A 14,961-nucleotide genomic window follows, 5' to 3' on the forward strand; every position below is an offset into this window, starting at 1 on the left:
GCAGTAAAGCCAGGAAAATAACATTTTAAAAAAGACAAAATAGACAAAAAATTGTGAGGAAAAATGCCAAATTCAGTTGAAGCATTGCTTCAATGTAGGTTTGTTATCCTTGTTCCTTGCTTTGTCCTGTGCTGTAATTCCTCTGTATTTACAGTGTATGACAAATAAAGTGATTCTGCTTGTATGGATTAAAACAGCTTTTCCTGTTGTTCACGCGGCCCCAGAGCTGTATGTTGTCAGCTCCTCACAAACGCTGCAGGCAACACATAAAGCATTAATGCTCTTTACCCGCATGCCAACCGTATTCATCATACATATTACATGACACTCGCTGCATTCACATATTCATTACTGCTGTTTGTATATAATAAATGAGGAGAAAGCCTCAGTTTAATTGTGGCATGCCACTGCCGGGGTAGTATGAAATTAAACCATTACTCACCAGCCTGAAATCTTCTCACAGTGTAATCCTTACAGAAAAGCACAACATGGATTTAAAAGAAGCTGAGGATTTGGGGTCTAAAAATGACTTTTACACTCTTCTACGTCACTCAACAGGTTCAGTGACAGGCAGCACAGAGGCGGAGCACTTTCCCATTACTCTATACCAAGACTTTATTTTTTTTTCTTATCTTAAACCTTCTCTACACTATAAACCTGAATATGTCAGCAGTACTCAGAAATATGTAGATAATCAAGTGCCATCATTTTCTTGAGCTCTAAAGTTGGACTTCATCAGAGCTTAAATATTATATATTGTACTCTTTGATTACATTTAAATTAAAATTATTGATTAAGCCAGCTCAAATATTTTAAGCAACTGCAACTCAGAATTGTCACTCACTCCTCGTAAGTTAACAGAACTGGATATTTTTTAACTATACAAATTAATTATTTTCAGGATGTTTTGAGGGACCTTATTTCCCTAAAGGATTAGTCAAAAATTTTGAGTTTAAGCCAATGTTTGTTAACTTCTGTATCTCCTGTAATATTATTTGTAAAAGAAAAAGGGAAAGAGGGAAAAAAAAGAATAAATAAAGAATGTACAAGAGAATTTAATAACTTTGTAGATGCAAATATAACTATAATATAACTTAAAATGAAGAATTGAGGCCACAGGGGAGGAGTGGAGGTGGAGGAGAGATGGGGTGAAAAGTATAATCAATATTTCATTTTTTGTTTTTCTTCTCTTTTTTTCCTGTTATTTTAATTTGAATTCTGTTTAAATAAGTTGACACGCTGATGTTCTTTTAGGTCTGATTACTCAACTGAATAAATGAACTGTCTAAATTCTGTTATGGCACTTTCATATGAACTGTTACCTCCAGAATGAATAAAAAAAAAAAAAAAACAACACAAAATTATGAGTTAAAAAAACATAAATAAAATTCTACTGGCACTCAACATTTTTAAGTTAGAGGAACTTCTACAATTTAAGTTTTACAAGTTACTTTTTTGTTTGTGATTGTGACTCCAAAAGCTCTTAATTGTAAAAAAAAAAAAAAATGTTGTAAAATTCTGGTTTCAACCTCATGAATGCCACCTGTTCACATGAAAGTGTGTGTTCGTGAGCTGTGATCATTCGCATAATCAGCACGGCCAACTTGTTACATAATATTAGCTGTTCTCTTCGTCTCGTCTCATTGACAAAAAACGTTATCCAAGAGCAGAGCTGCAGTGATTTTAGGGGATCTTAAGAGAAGAGAGGATGTTACTACAGCTGTAAAGGCACCAGCTGCACTGTTAAAGAAACAAAGAATAAATGGTTTGACGTTAGGCGCCATGCAAACACAGTCAAGGGGACGTGACAGTCACAGGATGAGAGAATACTCTCTGTTACAGCTGATGTTACCCTGGTGGTTCTTATAATGGAGGAGGTTCATCTGGATGACGACAGAAAATAATCAGAGTACAGAATATAAGTAATGTTATACATTTTAATATATCTCAAATGTTACTTCAGATTTCAGATTAGTGCATTATAAAGGCCTGCTCACACCAGCATATAACTGCAAAATTGCACAGCAAAATCAATTCTTTCCAGTGGAACTGTTGGCAGTAGTGGACCGTGGAGTTTTCTGAGTTTTCATTTTCATGCTCATGCATCATGTTTTTTTTTTGTTTGATTTTTTTTCTTTCAGGAAAGCTGCTTTTCAATGTTAAGAAATGCATCACCAAACCCATCACCTTTCTTTTCTGCTTATTATCTGTACATCTGTAGATATTTTGTGTGAATTATGAAGGAACAGCTCTAATTTTGTTTAGATTCACCTTGATTTCATGAATCCAAATCTGTTCATACAAAGGCTTCTCACATTAGGCCCACCACAGAGGAAAAAGCCCAAAAAATATCTGAAAATTGAAAATCAGGACAACATATGAATAATTATACATATGAATAGTGAGCTGTAAAGGGAAGGCTGATGGAAACTGCGTTGGTGAAACATCATTGTGACAGCTAAATAAAGACACAGCTGTGTTCTTTTACATTCATTTCTGAAATATAGAATGATCTGAAGTTACAGTGGAGGAGCAGCTGTTCTCACAGATGAGCAGCTCTCCGAGGATTTCCACGTCTTTTAACAGAACTACATTAGATGACGGGGATGTCACACAGCAGGTGGGGTTTGCCAATTGCATGTGGGAGCTCCCTGCGCTGGATTGAGGAAAACAAGTGAAACACACTGCAAGTAATTGAGTACAAACAGGTTAAAGCTGTTTGATGTGTGCTCTTAGAAAACCAAACCAGCGTGAGGTAAATCTTCAAAGCCTTCGTCTGTTTTCTACCAAGCGTGCAATGGGATCCACTGTACGGAGGGAGAGAGGAGAGGAGCACGACAGCTGGAATTGGAAAGGGTGAGGTGGGGTCGTGACTCTAACGAACAAAATTAGATGAATGATAGTGAAAGAAGGAACAGCAGGGAAATGGAAATATGGGACAAGAAGACAAGGTGTGGAAAGAAGAGGGAGTATTAGAAAAAGGCTGGAGATGGCATTAATAATGGCAAAGATGAAACTGAAGAAAAGTAGAGCTGTGATGGCTGAGTGGTTCAGGCGCTGGACATGAAATCTAATGAGGACCTCTGAGCTGGATCAGACCCTGCTGAAATGGAGGTGAAATGGAAGATGGAGCAACATTAAATGTTTGTTCTTTATCTGTAAATCTCTCACTGAAGTGCTATTCATATGGAGGAGCACAGATTTCAGCTTCATCAGCCATTGTAGCCTTCACTGCATGAAATTATCAACTGATTGTATTCTTATTTCTCACATTTTTTTCCAAACTGGACCATCAGCATGGATGTTTAACAGTCCATCCAGGATTTTGCAGGCTTTTCTTTGGATTTTTGCAGCCTAAAATGCCTGATTTCATAGCCGCTTTTCTTAAAAAAAAACAAAAAAAAACTTGTGATACATGTTGAAACATTTCTAGGCTTTTTTCTTTGCAATGAAATTGTGGGAGCAACTGAAAATAGAAAAAAAACAGTTTTGAAAAAAAAGCAATTTTGTCTTGTATAATTCTTTAAAAGTTAAAAGCAACTTATTCAAAGGAGAATGGACTGCATTCTGTTCTGAGTGGTCTAAGTAACCTTAACCAAAAGGCTCAAGATTACAAAAACTTGAGAGAGACCACGCAAGAATCCATCTTTCCAGGCTTCAGGTTATCTCTTGTCTTTGGACTACTAGCAGCTACAGCCATGGTTTCAGGTGTGATGACAGTGAGAAGCGACCACGGAAGCAACTCTTCCGGAACACACAATGTTACAAGGAACCATCTGGCAAGTTGGCCTTAGCAACATTTTGGAAAAGGGCAAGCACTTTCAAAAAAATACTTGGCAGGTGATTGGATGAACCATGTGTTTGTCAAATCTAACTTCAACCAATCAGAGCAAACTCTTGCCAAAGACAGTCAGGAGAAGAGTGAGTCCATCTTTTCTATTGAGGTTTTTAACTTTTCTTGGTTTATATTAGGTTCCACCGAGACTTGATTTGGATCACTGGATTCATAGTCCACAGTGGTAACCATTACACCACGGAACCACAACGCAACTAAATTAAACTTTTGGAACTTCTTTAGCTAATATTAAGAAAGCTAAAACAACATCCTGTTCTTTGAAATAAAAGATCAAGCTAAAAACAACACAAAGCATTCAAATGCTAATTTGGATGTCAATAACCATGGCAACAGTAGAAGCTACAATATTTCAAAGGATTCCAGTCAGCCCTATTAACTATTTATCTGAAATCAAAAGTAAAGTAAGAAGTTGCAGCATTTTATAATTTGTAAAGGACGAGTGCTCCACCTAACCTGACACACCTGATGGCTTCTTGTTTGTTGAGGGTGGCACCATCTAAAAAGTCGTCCTTCAAAACTGTTTGGAAAAGGGCAGGCACTTTAAAAAAACACTAGGCAGGTCATTGGATGAGCCATCAAGTCTAATATGGGCTAACATCAACCAATCAGGGCCCCCGTTTCCCAGAGCCTTTGCAGCGCTAAGTGTGTCATAAGTTGTATTTTAAGGTCTCCCAGGCTGTTTCCCAGAGTTGCGAAATAGCCTGTAAGCTTAAGGGAGACCTTAAGATACAACTTACAACGCACGTAGCGCTACGAAGGATCTGGGAAACGGGGCCCAGATCAGTGAATCATATGACGTACAGTGAGCTTGCGAGGCAGCTGGATTTGTGAGATCAACACATTCAGTCCCAAAAAAACATCTATTGAAACAGAAATGGTGTTGCGCTGAACAGCCTGTTGTGTTCACAAATGTTCTGCACTTTATTGCCTTTTTAATATGGTGGTGTTTATATACATGTCTCTGCTGATTGGGTAACACCTGTGGCACACCTACCAAACAGGAAAAAACAAATGTCAAACCCTGTTGCGCACAGTTCCACACAATTTTGAGGAAACGTGTCGTTCAATTTTTCTTTGCAAACAGTGCCTAACATTTTCAGATTAATGTGCCCCCGAGATCACTCGAGAAATCTATCTGTTCTGTTAGGAAAGTCAAACTCTTGCTGAAGCCAGTCAGGAGAAGAGCAGAAACATCTTGTCCATGGAGAAAAGCCTTCAGTGTTGTTCTTTACTCTACTTTCAAAGAAGAAATACTCTCCAGTTCTGATGGAACTGATGCTATCACAGTATGTATGCTAACCTCTTCAGGAGTTTGGATGTTTCTTGCTGTGGTCACTCCTAAATCCACACCCACAGCTGGCAGTGGTCCCTCCAAAGATGCTGATTGGATCGCACCACCTCTGCTGCATACATTAATGAATAACTTGAAGCCTTGCACGATGGATTCTCGCGAGTCCAGCTGCCTCGTAGGTAACTAGTAAACACCCACATCTGTCAAACTACATGACCCCTTTCTCAAGCCAAAGCCAAGATAACTCCAATGACATCACTAGGGTCATATTCTCAGAACTGACAAAGCTCCTCAAGAGGCATGGAACACAATATACAGTTTGTTTTGTATGATGGGTAAACTGAGCTTGTTGTCTAAATTTGTTGAGGTACCACTTTAAGAGAGCTGAATATAGGACGGTGAGACAACCTTGATGCCACTGCATCTGTAACTAAAACCTCCACTGCTGCCCAAAACCCAGACAACACATCAACCAGCCAACAAAGATTTAATACTGCAATACAGCAGAACTTATGTCTGTAACATCAAACAAAACCAGAAGATGCATGGTGCAAATAAAATGTGGGACTATACATTTACCTTATCTATACGTGAACATGACATAAACTGACTGTTTGTAAAAACCGTCCCCAGTGAGTGATTGTCACAGCTTGGCAATAAGGACAACAAGCCAACAAGCTTTGGATTTGTCCACATGTTGCAGAGTGCTGCAGTGACAGTGACACTGTATATATAAAGAGTTTTTTAATCTATCCTAAACTAAGTCTCCTAGGCCATCTCCTATCTCACAATCAGAAGGTGAGCTGTTATTTTAATTGATAGAGTTTGATGTAACATTTGGTCTAAATGCTGTAGAACCATGAAAAATGCTGACACATGAAAACACAAGTGAGTAAAGCCTGAAAGCTGAAGATTATTTTAGTGAATAAGTGTTCTCTTCTTCTAAAAAAATGCAAGCTAAGTGCTTAGTTTGTATTCAAAATTTAAACAGTTGCTTTTATGGTATAGACCAAAAATTGCATAATTTAAAACCCCAGAAAGGGTCACTACAATAAACTCCAGCTGAAAATGGAAGGAGGAGGAACCTGGCACCATGCAGTCAGTACCTCCACGAGTGCATTAAACTGACACGCATCTGATCCCAGATCAGCTCAACTCAAGACGATTACACAGATAGCATCATCATTGGCCACAATCTCTGGAGATTAATACTCATTAAAAAATAAATGAATAAATATATGCACTGAAACCCATTTGATTTTTTAAGTGATGTGTTTCTTGCTTGAGATTCTTTCTTAAAATAAGTTATCAAACTGACAAGTCCAGAACTACTAGAATGGCTATATACAGTCAGTATGAACCTATTGCATTGCCTTTTTAAAAATGAAATAACACCGAAATGTAAATTTTGTCAAATGTATTTATATATTTATCGATATGCAGCCATAATATGTAGTAAACTGTAATGATTGCATCGTCACCATCAGTGATCTGATTCAAATTTCAGATTAATCTAGAATTACTTAGAGTGAGAAATAGCAAGATGTATTTTATAAGATTATAAATATGTTATTTTAACATTAATAATAACAAAGTTCTAGCAAGAACCGTTACAAAAAATAATAATAGCCTGTGGGAAAAGGCTGGAAACAAGTACAAAAATAAAACTAAAACAAGCTGGAAACATTGCTACTTCTAATAAGTAAAAAAAAAAAACTGTCCCTGGTCTCCCCTATTTTATTTAAAATTGAGTCTAATTAATTAATTATTTGTATTTTAATGTTGGGAAATTGGAAATCGTGACCACTTGTGAAGTTTTATTGACAGAGACAAAGATAGTTTCTAAGCAACCAAGATGCATCTCCAACAACAAGTAATAATATAACAGTGGCAACTTCCATGTGGTCAGTATGACCACCTATGGTTGAAATAGGTAAAAAATGATCACATTTTCTTTGTCTTTTGTGTAATTTATATAAAACACATTTTAAATACAAATACAGACACTCCAGTACCAGCAGCTCTGTGTTTTTTAATTCAACAAATGTTCTGCCCTGGTCCAAGGGAACCGGAGACGAGACATGATTTGCAGCTCCCCCATTCTTCCCACCCCTAAGACAGGCCAGTGCAAAAGTAAGCAAAGTTCAAGGCAGCCATGTTTAATTTAAACTTCAGAGAGAGAAGCGCCCACAACAACAGACAAAACCTATTGCACATACAAATTTGAAAATGGTTAAAATGAACACCTTGGCTGTTCTAGTTAAGGTTTATATTAAAAAATGAAAATAATTATTAATAATTTTAAAAAAGACAAAATAATTTTGTAATTTAAATTCTATAATAGTATACAACTGTAGGAGTGTAGGAGAGAAAACAAAATAACTAATGGGCTGGTTACACAGCTGACATTTTGACCTGTCAGAGCAGGAAAAACACAAGTGGAGTTAATAACAGTGATTACAGCTCAGTTCCATTAAGTGTCTCAGTAACAGTGACAGTGAACCAGCATGCACAACAAAAAGACCTCCACTAAACAGAATGCAACAATCATTAATACACCTGACATGTCAACATGTCTGCAGTGCAAATCCATTATTTTGCACAAACATGTCAGTTCTTATCTAAAAACCTAAGAAGTCTTAATAAGTTTTAAGAAGAAATTTCTACATGGATCATGAACATGCCATTCAGCATGATATTTATAAACATCAAGAGCAGATTAAAATAATTTTACTAGCTACATCTGATAAAACCTGCTAGCAACAGATGCTAGTTGAAACTGAGGCTAACTGTTGGAAATAAGAAACTTGATTTTATCTCTTGAAACATTTCAAGCAAATGGTCAATAGAACTTTTTCACAGCAGAAATATTGACATGAATAAGTGGAATAAACACAGGCGTAAACACAATTGTACTAATTAAGGTCCTGTTCCATTTAGCGTAGCAAAACCTTTCCATGCACAATAGCAGCACCCTGACTCTGTTTGACCTGAATAGAACTGAACCTTCATTAGTATCATTGCTAAAAACCTGTGTTTACTCGACTGTTTCATGTCTGAATGGCTGCTGTGAAAAAGGTTCATTATGCACAGCATGTATTCATTTAGGGGGGAGATGTTATATATACAAAAGACACATCATTTAGATAATCAAGACTATTATAAATGATGTTTTCAGTATATATACTGTATAGGAACAGGAGAAACAAGCAGATGGCAAATATGAGAGACAAAAACAATAGAGAGGCAGAGAGAAAGACATTAAAATACACAATGAGAGAGAATTAAGGTTGACTTGAGCCTCCCGTGGAAGTCATTAGTCAAAAGAATAACACAATATCCTCGGTTCACACCTTTTGCTTCTTTTAGGGGCTGACTTTGTAATTAGTGAAGATGTACGACTCAGTCCGTCGATGTGAAATGAGCCTGATACACCACAGAAAGATGCTCCTCCTTCAGGCTGTATCCTCATCATGATACACACATGATGTACATCACTGCACAACACATGATGCTACAGTACGCACAACTGATAACACTGCCGCGTCACTCTTAGAAATACAGGTTCTTCCTGAAGGGCTGAGGCTCTACCCTGAAGCTGGAGAAACCTCTTTTTTAAGAAAGCGGTCATGAATAGTTTCTTTGTAAGACTAAGGGGTTCCATTAAGAACCCTCTTCATCCAAAAAACCTTTTTGGAAGAAAGAGTTCTTGAGATTGGAGGATAGTTGAAATTGTTGAAGAAGTTTTTCATCAAAGATTCATCATGGATTTTTTTTTTTGGTAGCATAATATAAAAAGGTTCTATGTCGAACCCCCTGAGTGTGTCCTAGATAAAACCCCTCTGAGAATAAAAAGTTCTCAGAAGAACCTCCTGGATAGTGTCTAGATAAAACCCTTGGAATATTATAAAAAACTCCTATTTATATAGACCCCTCTGAGTGTGTTCTACATAAAGTAAAGCTCCTTGGGTGGTTACTCAGTAAAACCCTAGAATAAAAAGTTTGGTTTAGAACCCTCTGGGTTGGTACTTGATAAAACCCTTTAATGTAAAAGTTCTAGGTATAAAAAGGTTCTTGATAGAACCCCTTGGGTGGGTTCTAGATGAAACCCATATAATATAAAAAGGCTGTCAGTAGAATCCTGTCTGTGTTTGAGATAAAACCTAAATATAAAAAGGATATAAAAAGGTTCTTAGCAGAACCCCCTGAGTATGTCCTAGATAAAAGCCTGGGAATATGTGCATGTTCTCTGTAGAACCCTCCTCAGTGTGTTCTAGATAAAACCCTTGGAATATAAAAAGGTTCTCAGTAGAATCTCCTGGGTGGGTTCTAGATAAAAAAAAACAAAACAAAAACATTTTTGGTAGAAACCGCTGGTTGCCGTTCTGAGAGGTGGTTCTGGGTGGAACCATTGCACCATAGATAGGTTCTCTGTAGAACCTCTCATAGGCAGGCCTTGGTGAAACCTTTCACAGATGGTTCTAGGTGTAATAACCCTTTATGTTGTTCCAGGTAGAGTTCTCTAGGTGTTCCAAGTGCAACCTTTATAAAAGATTCTACCAGGAAACAAAACGGGTTCTGCTATGGGGATAAGCCAAAGAACCCTTTCTGGTTCTAATTTCTAAGAGTGCACAGATATGAATGCCATGGATTATTATTTTAATTAAAACATCCTGGAGATAGGGAGCAGACTGCATACTATTAGCTCGACACAGCAGAACATCTCGCACTAAGAATTAATTGAAAGAGAAAGAGAATCTGACAGAGACGGAGAATTGAGAATCAGTCAGTCAAACAATTACACATTCAGTAGGAAAGAGACAAAAGAAAAAAGAATTAGCAGAACTGACAGAGATAAAGACAGAATAATAACGAGGAAAAGAGAAAAAAAACAAATGGATAGAATTGGGCAGAAATTAGACAATGACTGGCAGAGAGAAATAGTTTGGAGGGAGAGTTTGAGAGAAACACTTCTGGACAGAGAGAAATGAGTGAGGAAGAGCCTGAGCTCCTCAGAGAAACAGTAAGCGAAATGAAATGCTAATATTTAAAAGAGGAAAAGTGATAGCTCCCACCTGGGCCTGGGCTGTAATAGGCCACTGCATAATGCATGTAACCCAATGAGCACGCAGTGAGGGCCGAGATTTTAATTTAAGTCCTCTGCTCTGTCGGTATCTATTAGAGACAAGCTCTCTGGCTATCCCTCTGTTGACACTGTGGGCTTAATTATCACACTGGAGGATGGTGAGTAGAAAGCTCTGCTTTGCTTGCTCTTTCGCAGCATTATGCTGCTGGAGGACGGTGATTTCCAACCACTCGCCCCCCCCCGGGGATCCCAGCCAGGCACTCATGATAAAGAGACACAATGCTGCAAGGCTGAGCATCTCTTCCAAGGCTAATCCACACTTCAAAAAGATGTTTGCTGCTTCTTGTTCAGCAGTGCGATATGTTGCATTTGTGATGTGGGGAGCCAAAATCTGATCCTGCTCAATTACCTTGCTGATACAAAACGTACGTGCTCTGATCCGAGTTATAGACATGTTCATGGAAATCTAATCATTAAATCATTAACACTACAAGAGCCAAGGCAATCAATTTTCAAATTTATATGTGCAATTAAAATCCAATGCTTCTGGTACCTAAGTTTTCCTAAAAGTGTCTGTATTTTAATTTTAAGTTTTTTAAAATTAAATGTTTTTTATATAAATTACACAAAAGGCAAAGAAAATGTGACCATCTTTACTTATTTCAGTCACAGGCGGCCATACTGACCACAGAAACTGCTGCTACTTCTTGCCAGTGGGGAAAGGAGTACTAAAAAACTGTACTTAAGTACAAGTACTGTCACATTACTAAAATATTACTCAGTTACAAGTAAAGGTACTGCTATTAGAAATATCCTTTAGTAAAAGAACAAAGTACTCATTACAAAAACTACTCAGAGAATAAGTTACTTTTAACTGTTGGTGTCATAGTCACCTCTTCAAACTAGGGTTGCAAAGTTTTCCTGAACCAATAGTTGAGGTATGGTAACAATCGATAAATCAGAAGTAATTTATAAGATACAAAACACGTTTATTTCATGACTTTCAATTTTTGTTTCAGTTTGTTCTTTTTGATTTTTTTTTTTTTTTTAACTTATTCCTCACTTTAAATTGAACTTTAATTTTCCGTATTCATTTGAATATCTTTGATTTCATTGGCCTGTTTGTGATCAGATCACCTGATTGGCTACTAAAACGCAGATGAAAAATTTGGCCATTGATTCAAATTGTACTCAGTACTCAACTATGATTTTAGAAGTAACTAAGTTGTCACATCTATTAATGCATACTTAAGCATGAGTAAGTACAGACTGAAAAAAAATGCTCATTTAAATAGAAGTACCCAAAAAACTACTTCATTACAGTAGTTTCAATATTTGTAATTAGTTACTTCCACTCCTGTTTTTTGCACAGTTGGTTTCTTAGGAACTATCACTGTCACAGTCAGTAAAACTTCACAGGTGGTCCCCACTGCCAATTTTCCGACATTAAAATACAAATAATTAATTGATTAGACACAATTAAAACTAAAGTAGGAGAGAACAAGGACAATCCTCCAGTAAGGCGATGACAATGACGAAACAAGACAAAAACAATGTAACCATACATAACAAGATACAACAAGACAGAGACACGATAAAAGATGTAACTGGGTAAAAACAAAGTAAAATACTTATGAAACAGACAGAGAGAGACTGGTGGAGAAAATGTGAGCCTCAGTTAGAAACAGTCAGTACAAATGTTCTTCAGTGGGCGACTTCTTACTTTTATAAATTTCAGAGCCTGAATCTTCTTCATTATATTATCATTTGAAATGTAGTCAAACAGGATAATATCGACATAATTATGAAGAGTAATTTATTTTTCAATCTCAAATTGTCTTCAAACTAATGAAATACACAGTCATTAGTGAAAAACCTGGAGACCAGCAGACTGACTGCACGTGACTCTACAACAGGTTTGGACCTCGTAAATTGTTTTCATATTTGAGAGAAAATGAAGTTCTACTAATTTGAGTTGTGCATACCACTAGAACGAATCTGTTTGTGTGAGTGGTTCTTTCATGAGGCCCATTGTTATCAGTGAACAAAGAGCTGAGGCACGACCCCCTGCCTCGTTTCAACAAACTAAACCTCTACCTGTCACTTTCTTTGAGCAAGGTTCCACCGAGATTTGAACTCGGATCACTGGATTCAAAGTCCAGAGTGCTAACCATTACACCATGGAACCACGAGAAAAGCATTTGGAAACAGTTTTTGACATGGTATCACCACAAATGGGCAACGTGGCGGTGCATTAATGAGTCAGTGGAGCTCTACGACAGGTCTGGACCTCACAAATTGTGCTCATATCTGAAAGAAAATTCAAAATACGAGAAAACTGGTGAACGTGAAAACTTCTCTTAAAACACTCGTATGCAACACTGAAGAACAAGTCTGTTCATAAGAGTGGTTCTTGCATTGTGTGTACTTTTGCCACCTCTGTTCATGACTCGCACTTCTGCTCGTCACGTAAACTAGAAGAATTAAACATTATTTTGGCATTTCAACCGCTGATGGTTGTTTTCCTCCTGAGGACAGTCACGTTACAAAAGCTCTCTAGCACCAGTTTGTTTGAGCTTTGAGGAGATAACGTGTAAAAGTGTGGACAAACTGTTGCTTCAGCATAAAAGCACAGCAGTGAACCAACACTGGAGCTGTAAACAGACTTTATTTATTTTGCTAATGGGGCGTTGCTGGATTCAGTGTAGCGTACATGTCATAACCTTCTGTCTCTTTAGTAATTGCGTAGCCCGGGACACCTTAACAACGATTTTATGTACTGCTCAAGAAATGACGCGTGCGGGAATCATCATTGTGATTGATTGTTTTCAGAAGAAGCAGTTGGCTCATGTAACCTTCAGCCAGTGTGAGGCTATTAACATCTGCTTATTAGCTTTGAAGGTTGTAACTGCTCCAGGACTTATTCAAATCCAAAGCAAACTCCTCTGCTTCATCCAAAGCCCTCATTAGACAGTGGGCTAAGTACCTCCATCTTTTTAATTATGGTTATTTATTTATATATTTACTGGATGACTGTACCACTGCAGCCATAACCGGCTCTGGTCTGTGTAATCTGCTGAATTTACATCATCAAATGCAGGCCTTATGTTTATATCTGCTTTTTTCCATTCACTCAATAAATCTCTGTGCTCTGAATGCACTGCATGCTGGGTATTCGTGGCATAGAAACAGCACCCGCCCCCTCCTCACCCCTCTGTTCAAATGTGAAACAGTCTCAAGGGCTTTCAGCTGGAAGTTTGTAGGTCAGTAGACTCTCTTGGTCTTTGGGTCGAGCAGTCTCGTAGGTATTTCACTCTGTTTTCAACCCACTTATTGAAAATTGCTCTATTTATTTTCACAGGCAGCAGATGTTTTGACTCTAAGATGCTGTCTGAGATCAGAGGTTTAGTTGCTACTAGCAACTAGCACTGATAAATTATAGTCCAGTGTAACCCTTAAATGGCTTCTGTGTCGTGAAGAGTACAGTCATTTGACAGGCTGTGGGAGAGGTGAACTTTATCTCATGAGAAACTCTGAGGATGTAAAAATACACTCATTATTTGAGTTAAAAAAAAAAATACAAAATGGTGTGTGTGTGACCAGAGTACCCAAGTGGGGCACTGAGCAGAAATAGGAAGTAACTTATTGTATTTAAGTAGACAGCTTTTTATTTTTACTCTGTATATTTAAACACAAATATCAGTACTTTCTACAACATTTTCAAAACAGGCTCGTTACTATAGTTTTAATGTATTTGATGTAATGAGATGAAAATTATCTAAAATGTGAAACAAGATAAATACGATGTAATGAGATGAAAAAGATGCAACAAAACAGTAAAGACCTAACAAGACAAAAACAAGGTAAGATGCAACAAGAAATAAGCATGTGAAAGATGTAACAAGACAAAAACGATGCAATAAAAAAATGACACCACAAGATGAAAAAGACGCAACAAAATGAAAAAGATGTAACAAGACAATAACAAGATGATACAAAAAATGACATAACAAGACAAAAAAGACATCACAAGACAAAAACAATGTAACAAAAGGAAAAAGACACAACAAGACAATATCAACATGATCAAAAAACAACATGACAAGACGTGACAGGTGTCACAACAAGGAACAGAAAGAAAAGGACCCGACAAGACAAAAATGACATACAAGATCTAACCAGACAAAACGAGGTCAGACACAACAAGAAATAACAACATGAAAGATGTAACGAGACAACAACGACATGCCAAGACAAAAAAGACATAATGAGACAAAAATGATATAACAAGACAAAAATGACACAATAAAAAAATGACATAACTAAATGAAAAAGATGTAACAAGACAAAAATGACATAAAACATGTAACAAGACAAAACTTAATTTTATGTTCTGAGTACAGCCTTTACTTTTTCACTTTTACTTGAGTAAAGAGGTTGAATCAGTATTTCTACTTTTACCTTTTTACTTCTACTTGAGTAAAACATGAGTGTGTATTTTTGACTCCTCTGGCACAGAGGCACATGTGCATATTCATGTACCTTTTCTCATATCAACTGTAATTACTAAAATCACAGTTTCTTACATTCCTGTGTTGAAAATGTTCAGTCCCACCAATCACAACACAACAGATTGACACCATATGAATATTATATAAAGCCTTTCTACTTTATTCTTTAATTGCTAAGGAAAACATTGTGCCTAAATTATACACCTCTTTCCTCACA

At 37.1% G+C, this 14,961-nt stretch overlaps 1 protein-coding gene and 1 non-coding gene across 2 annotated transcripts in view; both read right to left on the reverse strand.

Annotated features, from left to right (window-relative positions):
• Positions 1-14,961, reverse strand: part of LOC146310152 (carbonic anhydrase-related protein 10-like) — a 165,788-nt gene that overhangs the window by 42,157 nt on the left and 108,670 nt on the right. The window lies entirely within an intron of this gene.
• Positions 12,350-12,421, reverse strand: trnaq-uug (transfer RNA glutamine (anticodon UUG)). The gene has a single exon. It is a non-coding gene; the product is annotated as a tRNA-Gln (tRNA).

This window comes from Lutjanus erythropterus, chromosome 19, assembly GCF_056507025.1.
Source record: "Lutjanus erythropterus isolate fLutEry1 chromosome 19, fLutEry1.hap2, whole genome shotgun sequence".
In the NCBI taxonomy this organism is placed as follows: Eukaryota; Metazoa; Chordata; class Actinopteri; order Lutjaniformes; family Lutjanidae; genus Lutjanus; species Lutjanus erythropterus.